Below are 25,468 nucleotides of genomic sequence, written 5' to 3' on the forward strand. Positions count from 1 at the left end.
ACTATTCTTCAAGATTATGATCAAATTATCCAAAGAAATCAGCTTCTTGTCGAAGTGGGGTGCCAACAAAAGGCAAATGATCCTCATGGATAAGACCAACATCAGTGCAAGAGGATGTCTCAATGCCTCATTAGAAGTAACTTTTAGACTGAATATCAAAAATCAGTTTGGAAACCAAATTTCAGAAGGGGAAAAAAGAAACTGGTTATCAATTAGGCTCTAAACTTCATAAGCTTTATTAAGATAGCTCCCGAAATAAAACAAAGTTAATTATTAATTGGTTTTGCTGTTTTTGTGGGCAAAAAGAGCAACATGAAGAAACTATGGACAATACTCTTTGTCTTTCTTGGTTACACTCTTCTCTCAAGTCTCAACCACTCAAAATATCAATGGATTATATGTTGGAGAAAAACAGGTCCAACAATTTTCAGACCATTTTTAGTCAACAACAAACATAGACCTGGTCAACAACATCTCCATCTCATTCATTGGGTATTTATACAGTAGTTCCCCACAATCTGAAAATGAAATAGATATTATCATCTTTTTTAATATCAACATCACAAAGAACGAAATAGAGTAAGCAAAATGAATCAACAACTACATAGGCCAGATGAAAATCAAGTTATGCAAGATATTGCTCAGGATCCAGCTCAGGTGAACACACATTTTCATCCTTTTTTTGTTGTTGTTGTTGTTGACAATGGCAGCATTTCTTTTAATACCGTTTTTGTAATGTGCAGCTATTTGGACGTGTGAGCCATGACGAATTTTGTGAAGCTATAAATGAGAAGCTGCAGGTGCAAGGAGAAGAGGCAGATGATGATCTCTTCTCTATTTCTATTTCAGACCTCGACATCTCTGAACCTCTTAGCCATCGCTCCAAATAATTTGGCAAAACCAATACTATTTTTTGTAATACTTGTTCATGGTGAAAAGGATAGATTTCACCATCAACCCAATGTAACCTAATTAGGTACTCTAATTCTCCTTTTTCGGTTTTTGTCGATATGCATCGACATTTTGTATTTATGTCACCTGTATTAAATCCGTTAAATTAAACAAAGCTCAATGTTCCAGCACTACATTATTGCCTAGCGACTATACTCGATTGAATCGGTACGGCAAAGATTAAAAATAATTAAAGATAAAATTAAGATAATCATCGCATTTAGTTTCTACTGGAGTCATAACGTGTAGAACGTCATCACATTAAAAGAATGAAATTAGGTGAAAAGAACTCGTAACTGGTCCCCAACCTTAATGACTATGTTTTGAGACTGGGTCGAACATCTTAACGGCTCTACGTGAGAATGCTAAGTGGGTCTGAGAAGTTAAGCCAGGCCCGTGCATGGATGGCGTTATCTCTAGGAGTTATCATTGCCAGCATCGGGTTGAGCTTTTGACTAGTAAGAGTGCCTGTATTTACATCGTCTTCCTCACCTTCTTGAAGCCTCCGTGTTAACACAACGTGACTTAACCCTCAAGTTAACTCAACCTGTATATTTGGAAGTCTCTGTATATTAGGGAATTGTGTTTATTTGGGAAAGATAGTATCTTAACCCTCAAGTTAGTTATGCATATGTATGCATTGAGTCTCTGTATATTCTGTGTATTCAAAATCAATTGAAACTGTCTTGTTTAACCTCTTCATCTTGTCTCTCTTCTCTTTAGTTAAAACCTAGTAGTTAACCCTTTAACCTAGGAGTTCTATCTTGGTATCAGTAGGTTAGTCGATCCTATTTTAGTCATGACAGAATCATCAACCACCTCTTCTACAGCCTCTTCTACAGTTTCTGCTATAATCAACTCTACCTTGTCTTCCCTGCAGTCCTCTACGATGTCTTCCTTTCAGTTCTCTCAGCCACATCACATGATCACCGTAAAGCTAGACGACACCAATTACTCCCTGTGGCGTGCTCAATTTCTTCCTTACCTTCAGGGACATGACTTGGATGGTTATGTCACTGGTGCAACCCCATGCCCTACAGAAACTCTTACTGCTGATCTTCCAAATCCTGCATATCTTTCCTGGAGAAAACAGGATAAACTCTTAGTTAGTTGGCTGTTTTCTTCTCTTACCCCGGCTACTTTTCGTCATGTCCATCGATTAACAACGTCTAAAGAAATATGGTCATCTCTGGAATCTCTTTATGGCTCTAAATCTGATGCTCAAGTTCATCATCTTCACTGTGAACTGCGAGCATTACGTAAAGGTTCTCAAACTATGCGTCAGTACATAGACCGTGCTCGTGATCTTGTGGATAGCTTGGCAGCAGCAGATACCATTGTCACAGACAAAGAGTTTCGTCATTGTCTCTTAGCCGGCTTGGACAGTACCTATGATGCTATTGTCACATCATTAACCACCACGATGAGTTCGTTGTCTGTTGAAGATTTTCTCACTTTTTTCCTGACATTTGAACTACGTATTGATCAACAGACAAAGCTTTCCAACTCTCAACCAGTTGCTAATCTCGCTGCCCAGAATCGACAATCTTCGTATCATTCTTCTTCATCATCTGGATCATCTTCAACACCCAACTCTCAGTTCTCTTCCTTTCGCTCTACTGGTAACAACAGAAATCAAAATCACCATGGGCCTGGTTCATCTCAGCCTGCTCGTTTTCAGAATCAACGTGGGCCTGCTTCACCTGACAATCAACGTGGGCCTATGACCTCTGATTCTTCTTCTCCTCGTTGTCAACTTTGTGGGCGTAAAAATCATGAAGCCCAAGACTGCTGGAATCGTTATGACAAGAATCTTCGACCACCTAGGCGTCAACCACCATCCTCTGCACCTCGGGCTTATGCTGCTTATGGACCTGGGTTTTCATCATCACCTTCTTGGACGCCTGATAGTGGTGCTACAGATCACATTACCAATGATTTCTCTCGTCTTCAATTTCCTACTGAGTATACTGGCCCTGATCAAATTCAGATGGGTAATGGTTCTTCTATACCAATCTCTAATGTTGGGTCCTCAATTTTAGGGACTCCCAACCGTAAGTTTCAGCTTCGTAATGTCCTCTTTACACCCAAAATCTCTCATAATCTCTTATTTGTTTCTCGTTTCACTACTGATAACAATGTCTTATTTGAATTTCATCCAAATTTTTGTCTTGTGAAGGATCGATGTACCGGGAAGGTTCTTCTTCGCGGCATTAGGAAGGGTGGTCTCTATCAACTTGATGTTTCATCTCCAGTTCCTCAGGCTTACATAGGAGAACGTGCTAGTTTACAAGCCTGGCATGCTAGAATGGGTCATCCAATGATGCGCACAGTTCGCAAAGTTATTTCTCAGTTTTCTCTTCCAGTTTCAAATCAAACTATCAGTTTTTGTTCTTTTTGTCATGAGCATAGAAGTCATAAATTACCTTTTCAATCCAGTACAACAGTTTATTTGAATCCATTAGATTTAATTCTCTCCGATGTATGGGGACCCTCTCATGTTTTATCTAATGAAGGATATAAATATTATATTATATTCATTGATGCGTATAGTCGTTTTACTTGGATGTTTCCTATGTCTCAAAAATCTGATGTTTTCTCTATATTTTTCTTATTTCAAAAGCATGTTGAAAATCTTTTTGGTCGAAAGATAAAAATATTTCAATCTGATAATGCTGCTGAATATCGCAAACTCACTCCACATCTTCAAGAACTTGGAATTTTTCATCGTTTTTCATGTCCACATACTTCTGAACAAAATGGTTTGGTTGAACGTCGTCATCGTCATATTCGTGAAACTGGTCCTACTATTCTTAACATGGCCTCTGTGCCGTCTTCCTATTGGTATGATTCCTTTTACACTGCCTGTTATTTGATGAATCGTGTCCCTTCGACTTCTGTTAATAATTCTTCTCCATATGAAGCTCTTTTTGGTATTTCACCTGATTACACTTCTCTTCGTGTATTTGGCTGTCTATGTTATCCTCACTTGCGTCCGTATAGGTCTCATAAGATGGATGCTTTGTCTTCTCCATGTGTTTTTATTGGCTATAGCCCCTCTCATAAGGGTTATAAGTGTCTTCATATTCCTACGGGTCGAATATACATCAGTCGACATGTTGTTTTTGATGATACTACCTTTCCTTTTGCATCCGCGTCGTCACCTTCGCCGTCGTCGACTCCTTCACATGTAATTCTTCCCTTGTCTGCTCTTCATAATTTTGTGCCATCATCAGTGCCTATTAATCATCAGCCTCCAGTCTCCAATCATCAGCCGCCAGTCTCCAATCATCAGCCGCCAAATTCTGTTTCCAATCATCAGCCGCCAAACCCTGTCTCCAATCATCAGCCGCCAACTCTGTCTCCAATCATCAGCCGCCAAACTCTGTCTCCAATCATCAGCCGCCAAACTCTGTCTCCAATCATCAGCCGTCTGTCTCTGTCTCCAATCATCAGCCGTCACCTGTGTTACTTCTCAGCCGACAGCATCCTTTCTAATCATCGCTGCCGGTTTCTGTCTCTCATTCTCAGCCGTCACCTGTGTTACTCTTCCGCTGTCGCCAACACCTGATGCTGTCGATTCATTGTCTCCTGTTCCTGATTCGTCCGACTCTCAGTTATTGTTGCCGTCTTCTTCTGCTGCTCAATCTGTAACTTCAACAGATGCTTCCCCTGTTACACACCCGATGACTACAAGAGCTAGAGATGGTATTTTCAAACCAAATTCACGATATGCTCTCATCTGTGATTCCGTTCTTGAACCGTCTGTATTTCTCAAGCTCATAAGGACCCTGACTGGCGTACATCCTCCGACGATGAGGTCAATGCATTACTTCGAAATGGTACTTGGTCCTTAGTCCCGTATCATCCTTCTATGAATGTTATTGGTTGTAAGTGGGTTTTTCGAATCAAGCGTAATCCAGATGGTACCATTGCACGTCGTAAGTCTGCCTAGTTGCCAAAGGATACAATCAACAAGAAGGAATTGATTACTCTGAAACGTTTAGTCCGGTTGTTAAACCATGCACTATACGTATTATTCTTACATTGGCTTTATCCTCCAATTGGCCCATTCATCAACTTGATGTGCAGAATGCTTTTCTTCATGGAGAACTTCAAGAGGAAGTCTATATGAAACAACCTCCAGGTTATGTTGATTCTCGTTTTCCTACACATGTTTGCAAATTACATCGTTCTCTTTATGGACTTAAACAGGCTCCTCGTGCGTGGTATCACAGACTTAGCAATTTTTTGTTGCAAATTGGTTTTGTCACTTCCAAGTGTGATTCGTCCTTGTTTATTCATACTGGGACTCATGGTGTGATCTATTTGTTGGTGTATGTGGATATATCATTGTCACTGGCTCTAGTACTACAGGTATTTCCTCTATTCTCTCTCGTTTGCAGCAAGAATTTGCAATTAAAGATCTTGGTCAATTATCCTATTTTCTTGGGATTGAGGCAATTCGTACTTCTTCGGGGCTCTTTCTCTCGCAACATCGTTATGCTCAAGATCTTCTTATTCGAGTAAAAATGGATGGCGTTAAACCAATTACTACTCCGCTAAGCACTTCTGGTGATGTTTCCTCTGATCGTAGCACTTTATTAACAGATGCTACTGAATATCGTAGCATTGTTGGATTTGCAATATTTAACTTTTACTCGTCCGGATCTTGCGTTTGCTGTCAATAAGGTTTGTCAATTTATGCATGCTCCTACAGAGTTTCACTGGGGATTAGTTAAACGTATTCTTCGTTACCTCAAGCATACAAGTACGTTTGGTATACTCCTTAAGCCATCCCCTTCTCTACAATTATCTTTCAGTGCATATACTGATTCTGATTGGGCTGGTTCTCTTGATGATCGTCGTTCTACAAGTGGATATTGTGTTTATTTGGGTGGTAACATTATTTCTTGGAGTGCTCGTAAACAAAAGACTGTTTCTCGTTCTAGTACTGAAGCTGAATATCGAGGACTTGCTATTGCTACTGCCGAAATTATGTGGATTCAGTCGCTTATTTCTGAGCTTCGTATATCCACACGCTCTCCTCCCATATTATGGTGTGATAATCTTGGTGCAACTTATCTCACAGTTAATCCTATATTTCATGCTCGGACGAAACATATAGAAATTGATTATCACTTTGTTCGTGATCAAGTAGCTTCCAAGCTTCTTGATGTCCGTTTTATATCCTCTAAAGATCAAATTGCGGACATATTCACCAAACCACTTTCTAGTGATCGGTTTTCTCTGTTAAGGTTCAAGCTTACAGTTCAAGATAACCCGTTACGCTTGCGGGAGGGTGTTAACACAACGTGACTTAACCCTCAAGTTAACTCAACCTGTATATTTGGAAGTCTCTGTATATTAGGGAATTGTGTTTATTTGGGAAAGATAGTATCTTAACCCTCAAGTTAGTTATGCATATATATGCATTGAGTCTCTGTATATTCTGTGTATTCAAAATCAATTGAAACTGTCTTGTTTAACCTCTTCATCTTGTCTCTCTTCTCTTTAGTTAAAACCTAGTAGTTAACCCTTTAACCTAGGAGTTCTATCTCTCCACTCAAAATCTTGAACTAATCTACCAACAACAGTGCAAAATATCGTCTTCGCCTGCAAAGCTCCAGCACAGGCTCTTTTTCCGCTTCCAAATGCCATTGTGTTGAAAAGGCCTGCTGGGTCATACTTGTCGTCTAGGAATCTCTCCGGTCTCCATTCTTCAGGCAAGTCATATTGTTCTTTATCCATGTGACACCCGTAGATGTTGATGGCAATCTTTATGCATGTTTCGATAGTTAGATCAGCGCGTGGATAATAGCAACACTGAGTTAATATTCAATTAAGTTGAGTGTGATTCTATGTAGAGATTACCTCGCTTCCAGCAGGAATGTCATGTCCTCCTAGTTGAGTGTCTTCATGTACATATCTTAGAGGAACGACTGGAGCAGGTGAATGCTTTCTCAGAGTTTCATGAAAGATAGCGCTCAAGTACGCAAGCGGCTCCTCCGCATACTTACAGTTTCCACAAACCCTTTGAATTTCGCGGTAGAGGTGATCCTAATGGATACAAACGAAAATCAGCAACCATCATTATGTGTATGATGACATGAACTCTTTAGTTAGGTGGGAAAAAGCACCTGATATTTTGAATTTTTGGCAAGTTCATACATAGCCCATTCTATTGCGACTAAAGTTGTGTCAGTACCGGCAATAATTGTTTCCCAAATCAACCTAATCAGCTGTGTCTCCGTGAGATTTGTCCCTTCGGATAATAGTAACCCTACAAAGGCTGTTACTTCCTGTTCGAGATATGTGGATTTATCAACGAAATGTGTCACATTGATAAATTTACAGTACATATAGGCAGTGAAGTTGGTATGAAGCCGTACCTTCCCCATAGAGATCCTTTTCTTTTGTTCCTGAAGAAGGGTTTTCATCACTTCTTGGACGCGCATCGTAACATGTTGGACCTTCATTTCGAAGCTTTTATTAGGAACCCAGCTCAGATAAGGGAAGAAGTCTCTCCAGTCCATATCAATTGCTACAACTATTGGATCAATCACTAGAATATTGAAGATCTCATCTCTTGTGAAAGTTTTCCCAAGACCCTTCACGTACAATGAAGATTCTATATCCTTTCCAAAAGCCTGGAAAACAAGGAGTTAATCTTCTAATCTATTACGTGGAAAATTAAGACTTTATTATGAACTATATGACAGATCGACTGCATTGATCAGTAGGAAAATAACCTAGTAGCTTACTTCTTTCAAAGTTAAACCAAAGATCTCAAGCTTGCATCTTTCTCTGAGGTTTACAGGTTCAAGAGGATTTTCCATGGCATGGGCGTGTAAGCAGCGGAGTATGTTATCTGTCATAGTGTCTCTGTGTATGCGATGCCGCTTCTGAATTAAACAAGCCAAATAAAATGTAACAGAGGCAGTATGCAAGAGTAGAATGGCATATTTGTTTGAAGGGTTCTAACCAGAGCATTGGCTCCCAACATGCCGGTGACCATATATCCTTTTGCCATCTTGAAGAATTCGTTGTACTGACTTGAGGCAATCATTGATTTAGCTGTAAGTATTTCCCAAGCACGCGGAAACTTCTTTGCTGTAATGGACGAGTATTTATTCACCATTGCCTGTAATAACCAAAACATTATATACCGGAATCATCTTAATGATAAGATGAGGTAGAAACAAAGACCTCTTTGGCTAGACTGGTAGTGTTGAGGACGAAAACTGTAGAATGGCCAAGTCGAATGGAGTATATTAGGTCCATATTCTTCAGCCCACCTAGTAAAAGTGCGGTGAGGTTTCTTATCCTTGAATTGCAGCAGATTTCCGATCAATGGTAATCCAGGAACCACTGTAGAAATTTTCATTACCAAATATATATTACAACAAACACCACTAACATCAAACAAAAACTTCAGTATGCAAAATTTTTAACATATATACCAGGAATCGAAGATCTGGACAACTTGCTGCTCTTCCTCTGTTTATGAAAAAATGTAGTCAAGATGGCAATCAAAACAACACCAAGAGCTATGGTGGTGATCACAAGTGAAGGCTTATCCAGGAAATGTTTTTGGTGGTAATGACTTAAGGAATCCATGAATATTCCCAGAAGAGGTTTACAGTTAAAAGAGCTCTTTCTTTTGGTTGACCGCTTATGTTAAGTTTTCTTCACGGTTCCGAGGGTCCAGTTCCAACGGATCTTTCCACGATCGAAACTCTTTTAATTAATACTCGATTATTTAATAAATTCTCTTAAATAATATTTTTGGCCGGTCCCGAACTGGAGACAACGTGTCAAATTAATAATTCGCTAAAATTATAAGACAATGTATTTTTGATTATCTATGTAGACCTCATATGAAATATAAATTAATAATGCATTATATATACTCAATACATTAATGATTTACGAAGACTTTTTGAAAAATGATTTAATTGTCTTCGGTTTTTTGCTAAAATCAATATCGCATTGAATTTTATCTCTAATTTTTCTAATCATTGTAAGAATTTTTGGTGTTGTTTTCTCATACCACAATAATGACGAAAGCAGTTTGCAAGTGTACTTGTACGAACATCGATAGTCCATGCTGAAATTGCAAAATTCATTGCATCTAACACATTTATTTTTATAGATTTGACGGCCCTAATTCATAGCCTTTCAAAGGACCTGTATAAAATTGACGACGATAATGCATTTTAAAAGCTCGTATAATCCCTACGTCACAAGGTTGAATTTTTAAAGTTGTATTTGGTGGCAAAAAAATAATTCAACATTTTGCGGTCCTTCAATAGTTTTTGGATGAGCAGGGCAATTATCCACAATCAGAATATCTTTTCTTGCAGCCATTAATATATAAATCAATAATTATTAATTTATCCATTAATTAATATCTCGCTTAATTAATAAATTTTGATGGTCCAGACAACATTAATTTATAGAGTTTCTACTGTACAATCGCCGAGGTCGGGTCTTGTAGATAGTCCCTTAAATAATCCCCCACCAAACCAGTGGACTAACTGGGTATCTATGTATTGGGTCTGGTCCTAAGTGACATCTCATCAACTCCAGTAAGAAGGAAGTCAGGAGTTTAATCCCCACCGTAAAAATTTATATAAGTTCGTACTTAATTAGTTGTATACAGGGGTTTGGCGGGATTGTGTCTCGCAGTGGGATCAATTCAACTGTCTGGATATGGTAGGAATTTAACCTAACAAAATAAATGTATCATTTCAGGAATTTTATAGCCGACCAATTCCTTACCTTATTTATTTATTTACTTGCTAGATTAGATTTAACCATCTCTGTATTATTAAGCAAACAGGTTTAACATACAAATATATTAGTGTTGAGATTATTAGTCTCACATTGTTGGGCAATCTAACATCCTGCGATTTATAATTTCTAAGGACCTCTCCACTCATTGCCAATTAGTTTTGAGTTGGATGTCCTTATTCTAAAAATTAGGCAAAGGAGTAAGCGTCTAACTATGGGTTGCAGTAAGGTCCACTACATAGTTAACCAATAATGTGGAATCAGAGTAATGGTCATTAAAAAAGTTTCATTACGAGCAACTAATAAGGGCTAACCAGTTGGGCAGGAATATGATTCTCATACGTGAAGATCGAGTTCCCACTCTAAAGAATTTGAGGATCCACCTTATGTTTTTTAAGAGAAAAAAATAAAAAACAATACTCCTCTTTGGAGTAGTAATTGAGAGGCCTTATAGGTAACTTGGCTCCTTCCTTCTCTTTGGACGTTAAAATATCCCGTTTCCTCAGCTGAAACAAAATTTTATCTTTTCCTCGTATTTTTTCCGTTTCTACATTAGTTGATGCGATCGTGTTGATCAATTATCGTCACCTTGATAAGGCATGCATCAAAAGGCTTTGTAGATCTTGTTTCTTTCAACAAACTCTCATTGGATATGATCTTCATTAACGCCAGCTGCATACTTTATACATGCGATGTGGCTACGGCTTTCCCTCCGGTAGCTTGGTCAATATACGTGAGTAAGGCAGGTAAGTGATTTAATATGGATCAAACTAATGAATTCTAGGTAAGTTTAGCTGCAGTAGGTAAGGATAATATCCATCAAGGATTAAGGATATATATATTTTTCACCATTGAAATACAGAATTGTAGAATTATAGTTGATGGGGTGTAATAATTTTAAAAATAATTCATCTTTCTTTTATGATTTTGTGTACCATTGAAATAATTCACCGTATACAGGAACGGTTGAGTTAGGTCGATATGAATGTGAACAATCTCCAGAAACGCAGACTGTATTCTGAACCCTAATTTATGGCCAACCAACCATATTTACAGGCTGCTGTTTTAAACTCCTCTGGGCTACAACTACAATTTACAGGCTGTTGTTTTAAACTCCTCTAACCTAGCTAAAAAAAATGTTTTAAACTCTTCTAAAACTGGCTTCGTACGTCGTACAGTTTTAGTTAGTAGCCTGCTGCCACAACCAGAAGCACGTACACTTCAAGTTGTTAGCCAGCTGCCCTGCCACAACCAGAAGGACGTACAGTTTCCAAATTACCAATTGGATAACTACATGCTCCACCGTTTTAGAATAATAGGCTGGTTTTGTTCATATATTACATATGAAATCAACCTATTTTTTTGAAACGGAGGTAGTACTAGATTTAGGTAGCATAAAGAGCTTTTTTATTTTTATTTTTTTCTTGTTATGGCATGTTTTTTACTCCTTTCTCCCACATAAATGGGTCTTTTATCACTTTTCTAAGAAATCATAATTTTATATCCAAAGTCTGTGCTCCTGTATTTCCTTTTTATTGTTTTAGTTTCCTTTTTATCAATTATTATACGGTGAAAGTATGTACTCTAAAGGAGAAAACTCGGCCTTGAACAAAACTTCCAACTATCAAAATATTCAAAGATGCCTTCGAACAACATCAGCACTGCACTACCGGCGGGAAGCATCTTTTTTCATGAGATACCATGAAAATGATTATCTATTTTAGTCGGCTTCTCACCTAATTAAAAAACACAAATTAACAAACAAAAACATAATAATAATATAGGCTTTGGTAAAATTTATGATTATCTATAATCATAAATAAATAAATGATTTTAGTATAATTATTTTTATAATAAATTTTTAAAAACATCTTTCTCAAATAATTGATTTTCTTTGAAAAATGCTTTCAAAAAGAAGAGGAAAAAATAATGATTTAGGATTTTTTTCCAAGTTCCCAATTGTTCTTTTAGCTCTCTCTTGAAAATATAGAGTAAATAAGAAGAAAAAACCAAACTCAATTTTATTGAAAAAATAATTGATTATAATAATTTTAAAAACAACTTTTTTCTGTTTCTTAAAATAATAGATTTTTTTAGTTATGATTAAAATAATTAATTATCATAATGATAACTAAACACATACATAATCCATTATAAGCTATATAATGGATTATGGACTGATAATCCATTATAACATAATAATGGTTACCAATAATGTGGTTTCTCACCTTAAAATATAAGGACGTTAAAGGAACCTCTTATGGTGAATCATTTATATATACTTGACATACATACGAGAGATAAAACAAAATGATGTGCCAATCCATCCTCTCATCACCGGTGGTTATAAAGAAAATGACATGTCGATCCATTCTTCTTCCAGAACCGGTGGTCTCCGTCCCCTCAACGTCTGTGAGTAGGGAACAATTTGTGGCAACGATCAAATCTAAGTTGAATTCAGTGAAGGATGGAGACTTAAGCATATCAGCTTATGATACTGCATGGATTGCTCTAGTTAAAGATATTCATGGTAATGGTACTACTCCACAATTCCCTTCCAGTCTCCGATGGATAACTGAAAATCAGCTCCCTGATGGTTCTTGGGGTGATCATGAAGTATTCTCTGCTCATGATAGAATATTCAACACTTTAGCCTGTGTTGTTGCGCTGGAGACGTGGAATACTTCTCCTGGAAATGTACACAAAGGTATACATAATGATTTTTCTTTTGAGGGAAACGCGATATGCCCCAGTTCTTTATCCTACTATCTGTGTAAATAACTCTGAGTATCTTACAGGTTTGTCGTTCATTCTAGAGAATTTGTGTAAAATCCAAGATGAAAACATTGCACATATTCCGGTAGGATTCGAGGTTGTCTTCCCATCCCTTATCGAAACTGCTAGAATGTTGGAGTTAGATGTTGCTAATGACCGGTCGGGTTGTACTACCTTGCATGATATGTATGCCAAGAGAAACCAAAAGCTTACAAGGTATACATACTTTTCCTTTTTAATTTTTCCACGCAGTTTATGATTTTGAATCTGTTAGAAAACGATTAATAAAAAAATAATTTTTTAAAGTTTTAATAAAAAATTATAATTTATTGTTTTATTTTGTGAATGAAACTTTTTAGCCCCACATCGTGGAGTTTCCAATTTTTAGTAGTTTTAAGAAACTATATAAAGCTTTTAGTCCCACATCGGGGAGTTTTTCTTCTTAAGTTGTATTTGTCAATTATATAAAGAAATTCACTACTTTTGTAAAATCTAGGGGAAAGGGGTTGCTCTATATTTTAGAGGGATCCCTAAGGGAAAATATTTTATAGCGGTTTTTAAGCATTCGCGATTTTCCTTAACGGTTTTTTCGGAGTTGCCAAGCTCAAGTTGAGCATCTACTACATATGCTAGTAGTAGGTGTATTAGGGTGTTTTATCCTGGAGATATCCGTCCTGTGAGGGCTATAGCATCACTCTTGAGTGTAGCCGGGCGCTAATGTCTTAAGGACAGCGTGTTGAACACGTGACTCACTCTATTTTCCAAAGTTTTGCCTTGTTGCTGTTGCGGAGATACGGGGAGCTTGTTCGTTTCGTCAAAGCAATCACTTCCATTATAAAGGAGCTAAGTATCAATAACTTTTGCTTATTTGATTTTTCTTTGTTTTTGATTATTGCACCCAACAATCTTAAGACATTAGTATTTGTAATAATCGAAAACGATTGATTGGTTTGTGAATCATGGATGTTAATTGTGGAGTGAAAAACAAAAACGAATTTCTGGTCAGCTGTAGAGTTTCAATTTTATCTTTTAATCTAGAAGGAATTTCGATGAACCCTTTTGACACAACGTAGTAGACATCCTATAGTTACCCGCGTAAAATTTCAGAATTTTTGGAGTTGTAAAAGTATTTTTTTGATATTTTACAAAACAGAAAAACGTTTCTGAAAAATTCTGACGAGCAGAAAATTGTTGTTAACTAAATTAATTTTTGTGGGGTAACCATGAGTTTTTTGAAACGCTGATTCAAACGAAGTTTGTATATATAGATGTTATCTTCAAAACTCATATTTTACTTTCTGATTTGGAATTGTGATTTGTGAATAAAGGTGTCATCTCCGAGGGACATGGCTAATAGCCGCATGTGGTTGGAAACAAATCTTCCAAAGATGGCAAAGGTGAGAACATCGAACGCAACTCTAAGCATGGTCTTCATGATAAAGGTATATTTCGTAAACCTGAATCCGGAATTACTTTAGTTAAGGGTGAGTGTTATGTTTGTAAAATTTCTGGCCACGCGGCAGTAAATTGTAGACAACATAAAAACCTTAATAAGTAGAAAGTTAATGCTAATTTAGTTGAAACAAACTAGAACGAGTTTGGTGGCATGATGTCGGAAGTTATTTTAATAACCAATGTGAGAGACCAGTAGGTGGACTCTGGAGCCACCAAGAATGTTTGTTGAAACAGAGACCTGTTCACCTCCTATCATAGGATAGGGGATGTCGAGAAACTCTTATTGAGTAACTCATATGCAATAGAGGTTGCATAAAAGGAAAAGGTCGAGCAGAAGCTCATATCTGTAATATTCTCACATTGAATGAAGTTTTCATGTTCCGAGCATATGCGAAAATCTTGTATCTTGTTCTGTTGTAGATGGAAAAATATTTAAGATCTTAATTGAATCTGGAAAACTTGTTGTAACTAGGCAGTGATTTTTTAAGCAAGAGTTATAGGACTTTGGGTCTATATAAGCTTAACGGAAAAACTGATGATGTGAACGTAGTTGATTCTTGTGATATCTTTGTGTGATTGATTGTTTTACGTGGTAGACTTGGAACCGTAAACTTATAAGTCAATGCTTAACTGGCTAGCATAGGCTTCGTACCCAAATTTAGTTTGGATTTTGAACACAAAAGTGAAATCTGTGAAGAATCAAAATATGCTATAAAATCTTTTAGCACAAATGTTCAGAGTAATTCTAAGCCTTTAGAATTAATTCAGTTAGGCCTAGTTGACATGAGTTCAACCCAAAACCACTGTGGTAAAAGATGGTTATAACTTCCGTAGATGATTGTACGAGGTACTATCTTGTATACTTGCTTAGGATAAGGATGACGCCTTAGAAGCCTTAAGATGTATAAACTTGAAGTTGGAAACCAATTAGAAGCCTTGAACATAACAACCGTATCCTTAAGGAGATGATAATTTCCATGTTGATTAGTTCAGGATTACCTGCGGCCTTGTGGGGGGAGGCAGTCCTCTTAACTAGTATATCCTGAATAAAGTACCCTTTTAAGAATCAGATGAAACTCCATATTTTATGGAACGGTAGATGACCTTCTTATGAATGTGTCAAAGTGTGGGGGCGTTTGACTAAGATTGTAATTCCTCTTCCTAAAAGAACTAGATTGAAACCAAAAATGTTGATTGTGTTTTCGTATAGGGTATATTGAGTATACTTCTACAAATAGATTTTTGGTTGTGTGTTCTGATTTTTCTGACATTGGTGTGAATATTATTACGGAATCTAGGGATGCTGAGTTCTTTGAACATGTTTATTCTAAACCTGTACCTCATTAGAGATGTGTTGTTGATCCCCTAGATTTATCTTCAAATAGTCAGAACTTATTTTAAAGGAAGATGAAGTTGATGTTGAGCCTAAGAGAAGTAAAATAATTAGACTTGAGACTTCTTATGAAACCGACTTCATAACATGCCTAGCTTAGTCTGAGCCACAGACTTGTAAAGAAGCCTTAATATCTACTGAAACCCCATTCTGGTAAGAAGCTTCATTTAGTGAAATGGACTCAGTCCGTTGGAACCAGACTTGGGAGCTTTCTAGTTTACCTCCAGGTTGTAAGACCATGGGATGTAAATGAGTCTTTAAGAGGAAACGATAGGTAGATGAAACTGTGGAAAAATATTAAGCTAAGTTGGTAGCTAAAGGCTATAAACTAAAAGAAGGTGTAGATTTCCTTGATTCTAATTCAATTGTGACGGAAATTACTTCCGTTGAGATACTAATTGTTATTGCTGCCATAAAGAACGTAGAGATACATCAGATGGATGTTAAGACAGCTTTTTCTAAAACCGTGAATTAGGTAAAGAAATTTACAAGAAACCTGAAGACTTTGTAGTGAAAGGTTGTGAATACAAAGTTTGTAATTTGAAAAATCTTTGTATGGTTTTCAAATAAGCACGTAAACAGTGACATGGAAAATTTAATCATGTGATAATGGATAGTGGATTTAAATTAATGAATCTGACAAGTATGTCTACAAGTAACTTGTTAAGGATGTCTGTGTAATTGTATGCTTGTATGTTGATGATATGCTTGATACAAACATAGATGTGATCAATTCCACTAAAAACATGCACTGAATGAGAACATTGACTTGAAAGACTTGGGCCCTTTTGATGTAATCTTAGGGATGAGGATTAGAAGATAATCAAACATTTATAAGTCTTAGTCGTTCTCATTATGTTGAGTTGTGCTTAAGAGATACAATCAGTCTGCTTGTAAACCTGCTTGTACTTCGTTGATTATCTGTAGTCTCAGAAAAATAAGGGTAGTGGAGTATCTTAACTTGAATACTCAAAAGTTATAGGATGTCTGATGAATTTAATGAACTGTAAGAGTCCAGACATTGCCTATATTGTGAGTAAGTTAAGTGGATATAATTGTAGTCCAGAGCAAGAGAATTCAGATGCACTGAGTAGAGTTATGGTACCTAAAATACTCTTTTGATTTATGAAAGGTATCTTGTTGTCCTTGGGACTTTATGATGCAAACTGGATAGTTGACTCAGAGGAGTCTAAGTCTACGAGTGGATATGGTTTCACTCTAACATGTGGGTTTGTTGTTGGAAGATTTCCAAACAAACATATCGCTCAATTCATTATGGAATCTGAGAGTATTGCGTTAGATAAAGCATGAGAGGGGCCGAGTGCCTAAGATGATTTTTAGAAGACATTCCTCTTTGGCATAGGCCTGTGCCAGCTATATCTATACATTGTGTTAGCCAAGCTATAATAGTTAAAGCTAAGAAATAACTAATCTCAATCGGCGTTATTTCCATTGATTGGATAAAGTCCAAGGAGAATATCGCGCAATCTTTGACGAAAGGTTTGTACAAAGAGATAGTTAAAAATGCATCGGGGGGTGGGGGGGGGTAAGCTCATATATTAAACTTGCCATGAAGGATACTCAACCTTGCTGACTGGAGATCCCATGATCAAGGTTTCGAATGAGACAACTAATTTGTGGTGGGTAAAGGTAAACACTATCAGAGATTTTCATTCTCTGTCCCTTCCCTATGGTGTAGACGTGATAGTGTGACTGCATGTGGAGGATGACTTTTTAATAAGTCTTAATGAGTTCTATAGTTTCAATTTAAGATTGAAGTGGGGTGTAGCAGTAACACTCTTTATGGAAACTCACCTATCTGAATGAGGAAGTGGGTCGCTTCCTGTGAGAATATGAGCTGATTCTCTAGAGCATTCTGAGAAACAGGATACGTCCAGGGCCAAAACGGACAAAACGGCACGAGCTTGGCAGCAATCTTGGAGATATCACCCGTGGTTGTTATCACGAATTACATCAAATGCTAGCAGTTCAAGACATAGTTCACTGTCTCTAGCAAGTAATTCTGGTAATATCTCACTAAGCAAAGGTTCAAGACCTCATGGACACCTCTGCCTAAAATGGTATTTCCTGCGTTTTTTATGTGATTTTCATTTTGATGGTTTTGGTATTACTGGAACTTAGGACCTAAAGGTCACTAAGGGTTCACTAGTTCATGCTTTTTCACTTTGGTGAAAGATACCTATAGTCTCACCATGTGAGAATTAAAGATGAAAGCTCTCAATACTATTATGATTTATGCAATCCATAGTATGACCCTGGGGTCAACACACTTTTGTGTGAGGGAGAGGACGTAGAAATGACTAGTATGATTTCAACACTTGCACGATCAGTCTGTTTGGATCGTGAGGTTGGGATGTTTATTTACCAAGATCTATCTGTTTTTCATGTTTTATTGAGTTATCATTCATGTGGGGGATTGTTGGAAAACGATTAATAAAAAAATAATTTTTAAAGTTTTAATAAAAAATTATAATTTATTGTTTTATTTTGTGAATGAAACTTTTTAGTCCCACATCGTGGAGTTTCCAATTTTTAGTAGTTTTAAGAAACTATATAAAGCTTTTAGTCCCACATCGGGGAGTTTTTCTTCTTAAGTTGTATTTGTCAATTATATAAAGAAATTCACTACTTTTGTAAAATCTAGGGGAAAGGGGTTGCTCTATATTTTAGAGGGATCCCTAAGGGAAAATATTTTATAGCGGTTTTTAAGCATTCGCGATTTTCCTTAACGGTTTTTTCGGAGTTGCCAAGCTCAAGTTGAGCATCTACTACATATGCTAGTAGTAGGTGTATTAGGGTGTTTTATCCTGGAGATATCCGTCCTGTGAGGGCTATAGCATCACTCTTGAGTGTAGCCGGGCGCTAATGTCTTAAGGACAGCGTGTTGAACACGTGACTCACTCTATTTTCCAAAGTTTTGCCTTGTTGCTGTTGCGGAGATACGGGGAGCTTGTTCGTTTCGTCAAAGCAATCACTTCCATTATAAAGAAGCTAAGTATCAATAACTTTTGCTTATTTGATTTTTCTTTGTTTTTGATTATTGCACCCAACAGAATCCATGGAAACATATACAGTACTAAAATTGTATGGTTGTGTGAGATTCCATCTATAGGATCCCCAAAGAACTGATGCATGACATACCCACGCCACTACTCCATAGCCTGGCCTTGACTGGAAAAAACTTCTCAAGCTGCAGAGCAAAGATGGATCATTCTTGTTTTCCCCATCATCCACGGCATTTGCACTTATGCAAACCAAAGATGAAAAATGTCTAGAATATCTTCAAACCGTCGTCAAAAGATTCAATGGAGGAGGTAATAGCACATTACGTACATCTTCATTACGCTTTATGTGTTGTCACTGCAGCTAACATGTACGCGTCGTTCTTCCATTCGCTGTATCTCTTAGTTTGATATGTCTCCATCATCCTCTTGCCATGGTATGCTACGTTTGCATCATTAAGACAATTGTAAATATCAATTCATGACAATTAAAGATCCACGAAATTAGGAATTTAATGTGCGCACTTATTAACATTACAGCTCCAATCTCATATCCTATGGACTTGTGTGAACGTCTTTGGGTTGTTGATCGCTTGGAAAGGCTTGGAATATCTCATTATTTTCAGTCTGAAATTGAAGAATATATGAATTATGTTTACAGGTATAGTTATTTGAATAATAGACTGTATGAGGTTAATTAAGCCGGTTTCGGTAGCACGTAATAGTAATCAAAAGTTTCATTGGATCATCAAGACATTGGACTGAAAATGGCATTGGTTGGGCACGCAACTCGGAAGTTCCTGATCTGGATGATACTGCCATGGCATTTAGGATTCTAAGGTTACGTGGACGCGATGTCTCTTCGGGTAACTATATAACACAAGATAATAAGAATCTGCAAACAATTCAATTGATTAACTAGCAGATTATTCTTAAACAAATTATTCTGTAATTTAACAGAAGTTTTTCGGCATTTTGAGAAAAATGGCGAGTTTTCATGTTTCTATGGACAATCAAACGAAGGAGTTACCGTTATGTTTAACCTACTTAGAGCATCCCAAGTATCATTCTCTGGAGAAACCATTTTAAAACAAGCTAAACAGTTTTCGTCCAAATTTCTACGCAATAAACAAGCTGTCAACCAACTTGCTGACAAATGGGTAATTGCCAAGGACTTGCCTAGTGAGGTACGTCCAACCAAAAGTGGTTCTCATTTGAAATTTTATTTTTGAAAAAAGTTACTACAACAAAAATACGAACTTATTTTCGTTGAAATTATCGTTCTTAGGTTGGATATGCACTAGACATTCCATGGTATGCTAGTTTACCTCGTATTGAAACAAGATTATACTTGGAACAATATGGAGGGGAAAACGATGTTTGGATTGGAAAAACACTCTACAGGATGCCAAATGTGAGTAATAACACTTACTTAGAGCTTGCAAAATTGGACTATAACAAATGCCAGGAATTGCACCAGATCGAGTGGCTTAATGTTCAGAAGTAATTGACCAAATATTTTTTTTGCAAAGCGCTGTAAATTCGCGAAAGGCAAATTTTGTTCCCTGACAACATAATTTTGTTTTATTTTTCATGTGCAGGTGGTATGCAGAGTGTAACCTTGGATTACTAAGTGTGGATAACGAAAAAGGGCTGCTCCAGGCATATTTTCTGGCTACATCTTGCATATTTGAGCCAGATAGGTCAGCGGAGCGCCTTGCATGGACGAAAAGCGCTGTCCTAATCGGGGCAATTACAACGTGTTTTGAGGGGATCTCAAACGAGCACCACAAAACATTTGTCCAGGATTTTATCAACAAGATTGATCCAAACACATCAAGCATTTCGCAAGAAAATGGGGATCATCATTTACTAGTTCTGATGGAAGCTCTAGTCTGTACTCTAGACCACATGTCATTAGAAGTACTTGTTAATCACGGAAGAGACATCCACCACCAGTTATGGCACGCTGTAAGTTACCGAAATTGATCAATTGATTTATCAATCAGACGATTATTCTAAAATATAACCCTTTTGTCTTTGGGGTGGATACTGCGTGCAGTGGGAGAAATTCTTACTACTAGATAGCAAAGAAGAGAGCCAACACTATGAAGCATACCTTTTAGTACAGACGATAACGCTGTGCACCAGCCACTCACTTCTATACCTGGAGGAAGATCGGATCTTATTGTCTAATCCTAAGTATGAATGCCTTGTCTCCCTCGCCAACTCTGTCTGTTACCGCTTGCTGCGGAGATGTAGTCAGCAGAGTCTCACCCATGAAAAAGGTACCAACGGCACAATTGTCTATGAAGAAGAGGAAGATGAGTTAGATGCAATAGAATCTGGAACGCAGGAACTCGTAAAGTACGCCTTCCAAAATTCCGAGTCTGACAGCATCACTGACCGTGAAATCAAACAAACATTCCTTAAAGTCGTCAAGAGCTACTTTTATGTTACACACTGCTTGCCTGAGACTATTGATCTTCACATTGCCAAAGTGCTCTTTGAGAAAGTAATTTGATGCATGCGTCTACAATATTGGTTGCGAGTCTTGTGACCATGGTGATGTAACTTTAATGGCTTGTTTCATTGAAAACATAGTCTGTCTGCAGTTTGCACTACTTATGTTGAACTATGAAAGAAAAGGTGAATGAGATTTTTATTAATTTTTCATTAAAAAAACAAATACAGCCAGACTCTGTAAATATGCAGACATGACAGTCTGTTATTACAGCTGAGCTGTTATTGTCAGTTACGGGACTTGTGTGTTTCACACACTTACAAGACTGACTCAAACTATAGATGACTTTGTTGATGTTGTGACTCTATTGATGTTGCTGATTCAGTAGCTGAATCCTTACAATCCCCCTCAAGCTGATACTGGTGTAAGCATAGAAGCTTGCTTGTCAATAATAGAAAAATAGAGTGAATTAAACCCTTTGTGAATAAATCAGCCAGCTGTTGTGAAGAACTAACATAGCTAACCTTCAAGAAACAAGAACTAACAAGCTCTCTGATGAAGTGATAATCTATTTCTATATGTTTAGTTCTAGCATAAAAGACTGGATTTGTGGACAAACAATTTACAGAAATATTATCACAGTTCAGAGTAAATGGAGTTTCAAGAGGAATACCAAGCTCATCCAGAAGAAATAATATCCAAACTACCTTTGATGCAGTAACTGCCAATGATTTATACTCAGCTTCAGCTGAGGACTTTGAGATTGTAGGTTGCTTCTTTGAGGACCAGGAAACAAGAGAATAGCCCAAAAATACACACATACCTGAAGTTGATCTTCTTGTATCAGGGCACCCATCCCAATCAGAGTCTGAGTATGCACATATAGAAGAAATATCTCCTGCAGAAAGCAATACTCCTGAGCTAAGAGTACCCTTCAAGTACCTTAAAATCCTCTTTGCCAGTAATAAATGTTCATCTGTAGGAGCCTGCATAAAATGTGCCACATAGTTAACATTGTAACTAATATCAGGCCTTGTCATTGTAAGATACTGCAGTCCACCAACTAAGCTTTTGTACATTGTGACATCTGATAAAGGGATTCCAGTAGAAACTGACAATCTTGGTCCCTTAACAACATGAGCCTTTGAAGGCTTGCAGTCAGCCAAATCATACTTCTGCAACATTTATATTGTATACTTTTGCTGAGTCAGTAATAGTTGGTTAGAATTATTCTTAAATGCTGCTTCTATTCCAAGAAAGTAGCTCAAAGTCCAAGATCCTTGACTGGATAAATCTGCATAAGATACTGTATAATCTTCTCAGATAAATCCTTTGATGAACAAGCTAATTAAGATAATATCATCCACATAGAGTAAGAGAACTTCCATTATATCTCCATGTTGATAAATGAACAAACAATAATCAAATGTGGATCTGAAAATCCAAAGTCCAATAAAGAGCCACAAAATCTCTCAAACCAAGCTCTAGGAGCTTATTTGAGTCCATACAAACTTCTTTTAAGCTTGCACACATAGTCTGGATGTTGTTCATATTCAAATCCCTTTGGTTGTACCATATAGACATCTTCCTCCAGAAATCCATGAAGAAAGGCATTACTTATATCCAGCTGTTTAATAGACCATTGTCTTGTAGGAGCTATAGTCAAAACAACTCTAACAGTTGTAGCTTTAACTACATGACTGAATGTCTCTGTATAATCAACTCCATCCAGTTGGTTGTACGCTTTTGCCACAAGTCTGGCCTTAAATCTATCTATAGAACCATCAGCCTTTAACTTGACCTTATATACCCGCTTATTTCCAAGAACATTATAACTTGGATCATTAGGTACTAGATCCCATGTATCATTCTCCTTTAAAGCTATATTCTCATTCTTCATAGCAACTTGCCAGTTTGGATTCTTGATAGCTGTCTTGTAAGATTTTGTCTCAATAAAAGAAGTATCCATAGCAGCAAAAGCAGAATATACTGGATACTTGACAGCACAATGAGCAACAAAATCAGATGACAAGTGCTTAACTTTTGAATTACCAGTCTTGTATCTTGTAGTCATAAAAGTATTAGAAGGACCAGATGCTGAAGTAGATGAAGTATTCAATGAAGAATCAATTAAAGACACATTCTCAGAACCAGAATTATCCTAAATAACTAGTGAGGACTGAGAATTAGAATTATCCTCAATAACTAGTGAATACTGAGAATTCTCATCAAAGGGAAAATAACGTGCATCAAAGTTCACATGAACAGATATGTATGTCTTTCTACTTTTCAAGTCATAACATTTATACCCTTTATGAATTAGGTTATACCTTAAAAATACACATTTCACACTCTTAGGACTGAGTTTATCTACTCTATAAGGTTCCAAATTTGGATAACAACAGCATCCAAAAACTTTGAAAAAAGAATAGTCTGGCAGAGTGTTAAAAAGTACTTCATAAGGAGATTGAAAATGCAGTACCTTTGTTGGTAGTCTGTTGATAATATATGATGTTGTTAAGAAGGGGTCATACCAAAAGTGTTTTGGTAGAGAAGCTTGAAAAGATAAAGTATTTCCCATCTCTGTGATACGTATATGCTTGCGTTCAGCTATACCATTTTTTTGATGCAGATGAGGACAAGAAACTCTATAAACTATCCCTAACATATCAAGAAATTCTCTGAACTTTCCTTTTACCAACTCCAAAGCACCATCACATTGAAAAAATTTGATTGAAGCTGATAATATATTCTCAGCAGTAGCTTTGAAGTGTTGGAAACAAGCCGAACATTCTGTTCTATCCTTCAATGGATAAATCCAGTTAAATCTTGAGAAGTCATCAATGAAGAGAATATAGTATTTAAAACCCAAATTGGAAGGTGTTGGAGATGGACCCTAGATATCACAATGTATCAAGCTTAATGGATTTATTGTTATTCTTTTAGATAATGAGAAAGGGAGTTTATGATTCTTACCCATCTGACAAGCTTCACATAAACATTCCTCAGTTTTGTAAGTTGAATTGATGAAGTAGAAGCAATTTTGTTATGGATCATCTCAGAAGTATGTCCCAATCTCCTGTGCCAAAGTGAATTATTTGTAGAAGCTGAAGTAGTAGCAGTAAGAGCAAAAGAAGTAAGGCCTTCCATAGGATACAAATTGTTCTTAATTTTTCCTTCTGCTAAAACCTTTCTAGTTTTGACACACTTAATTTCATATCCCCATTCAAAGAATTCCACAGAAACTTTGTTATCCTTTGTGAACTTAGCTATTAACAACAAATTCTGCTTGATAGTAGGCACATACAAACATCATCAAAATGAAATTAACTGTGATTAGTATCAAGCAGAATATTACATGTTTTCTCAATGGCTAACATAGTGCCATCTCCTACATAATTTTGTCGGTCCCATCATAAACCCTTGCATTGCTCAGTAGATTAATATATTTAGTCAAGTGACTAGTTGCTCCAGATTCAGGTAACCAAACAGAACCAACATTGCAATCTGAGCTAGTTAAGGATATAGAATTCACTTGTATTAAAGCAAAATCTAGTTGAAGAGTATTTGTAGCACCATTACTCTCAGCCTTATCCTTGCCCTTTCCAGAAGAAGCTTTATTAGGAACATACCTAAAATGACATCTATTCCATGTATGACCCTTCTTCCGATAAATCTGGCACTCAACTTCACTGAAGTCATGTATCACATTCTTTCTTTTATTTTCATTGTTAGCGTAGCGCTCCCAAACCTAGCAGCTAACTAATCCAAAAGACTAACTATAAAATGAGGCACAGAGGATCTAAATCATCTATTTAAGAAATAATTCGGAAGTTCTAAAACAAAGATTAACCCAAATCTAAACCCGCTCTGAATTAAATATAAGAACTCCTCTCATATGATACATATTCAATAGTGTGTTGATTTACAAGTAAAATATACACAAGATAAATACAACGGAAGCAAACTAACGTTACTAACTCCTCGAAGCTTTCTTCGCCACGTGCACATCTTGATCTGTATCTGAAACTGAAAGTGGGAACGGGTGAGCACATCATCCCTAAAAGGGGTTCCCAGTAGAAATAACATCCAACTTTTAAGTAATCATTGGCATGATTTAGAAAACAATCCATGTCTTCCCAAATATTAAAAGACAACAAACACACTAAATTAAACAACATGTATATGGAACTAACTCCTTCTTGCAGATAATTATTTATGTGGTGACATTTACACACCGGGGTATCGGTGACAATTACACACAACTCATTATTTATGTGGTGACATTTACACACCGTAATATTGGTGACAATTACACACCTAGATAGTCTGTGGGTGACTGTAAACACCCGTAATATTGGTGACAATTACACACCTAGATAATTTGGGTGACAATTACACACCCAGATGTGCATAAAAGTATAAATGAAGGAGCGTATCATGTATACTACAGACGGAAATTCTTATTTCTCATATCTATTCATAAAGACGAACAAAGCATTAAAGATCCTTTCGAAGCAATGGAAAGATTAAAAGAATCAACAGAATTTTCGGAATTCAAAATTAAACAATGCGCAGAATTTAAAATCAGACAATGCATGAATTTGTTAA

The 25,468-nt window shown here is 36.8% G+C and overlaps 2 pseudogenes; one reads left to right on the forward strand and one right to left on the reverse strand.

The window, feature by feature from the left end:
• Window positions 1-942: 942 nt before the first annotated feature.
• On the reverse strand, window positions 943-8,571 carry LOC113358324 (annotated as a pseudogene).
• Window positions 8,572-12,102: 3,531 nt separating this feature from the next.
• LOC113358327 lies at window positions 12,103-20,917 on the forward strand (annotated as a pseudogene).
• The last annotated feature ends 4,551 nt before the right edge of the window (window positions 20,918-25,468 follow it).

This window comes from Papaver somniferum, chromosome 1, assembly GCF_003573695.1.
Source record: "Papaver somniferum cultivar HN1 chromosome 1, ASM357369v1, whole genome shotgun sequence".
Classification (NCBI taxonomy): Eukaryota; Viridiplantae; Streptophyta; class Magnoliopsida; order Ranunculales; family Papaveraceae; genus Papaver; species Papaver somniferum.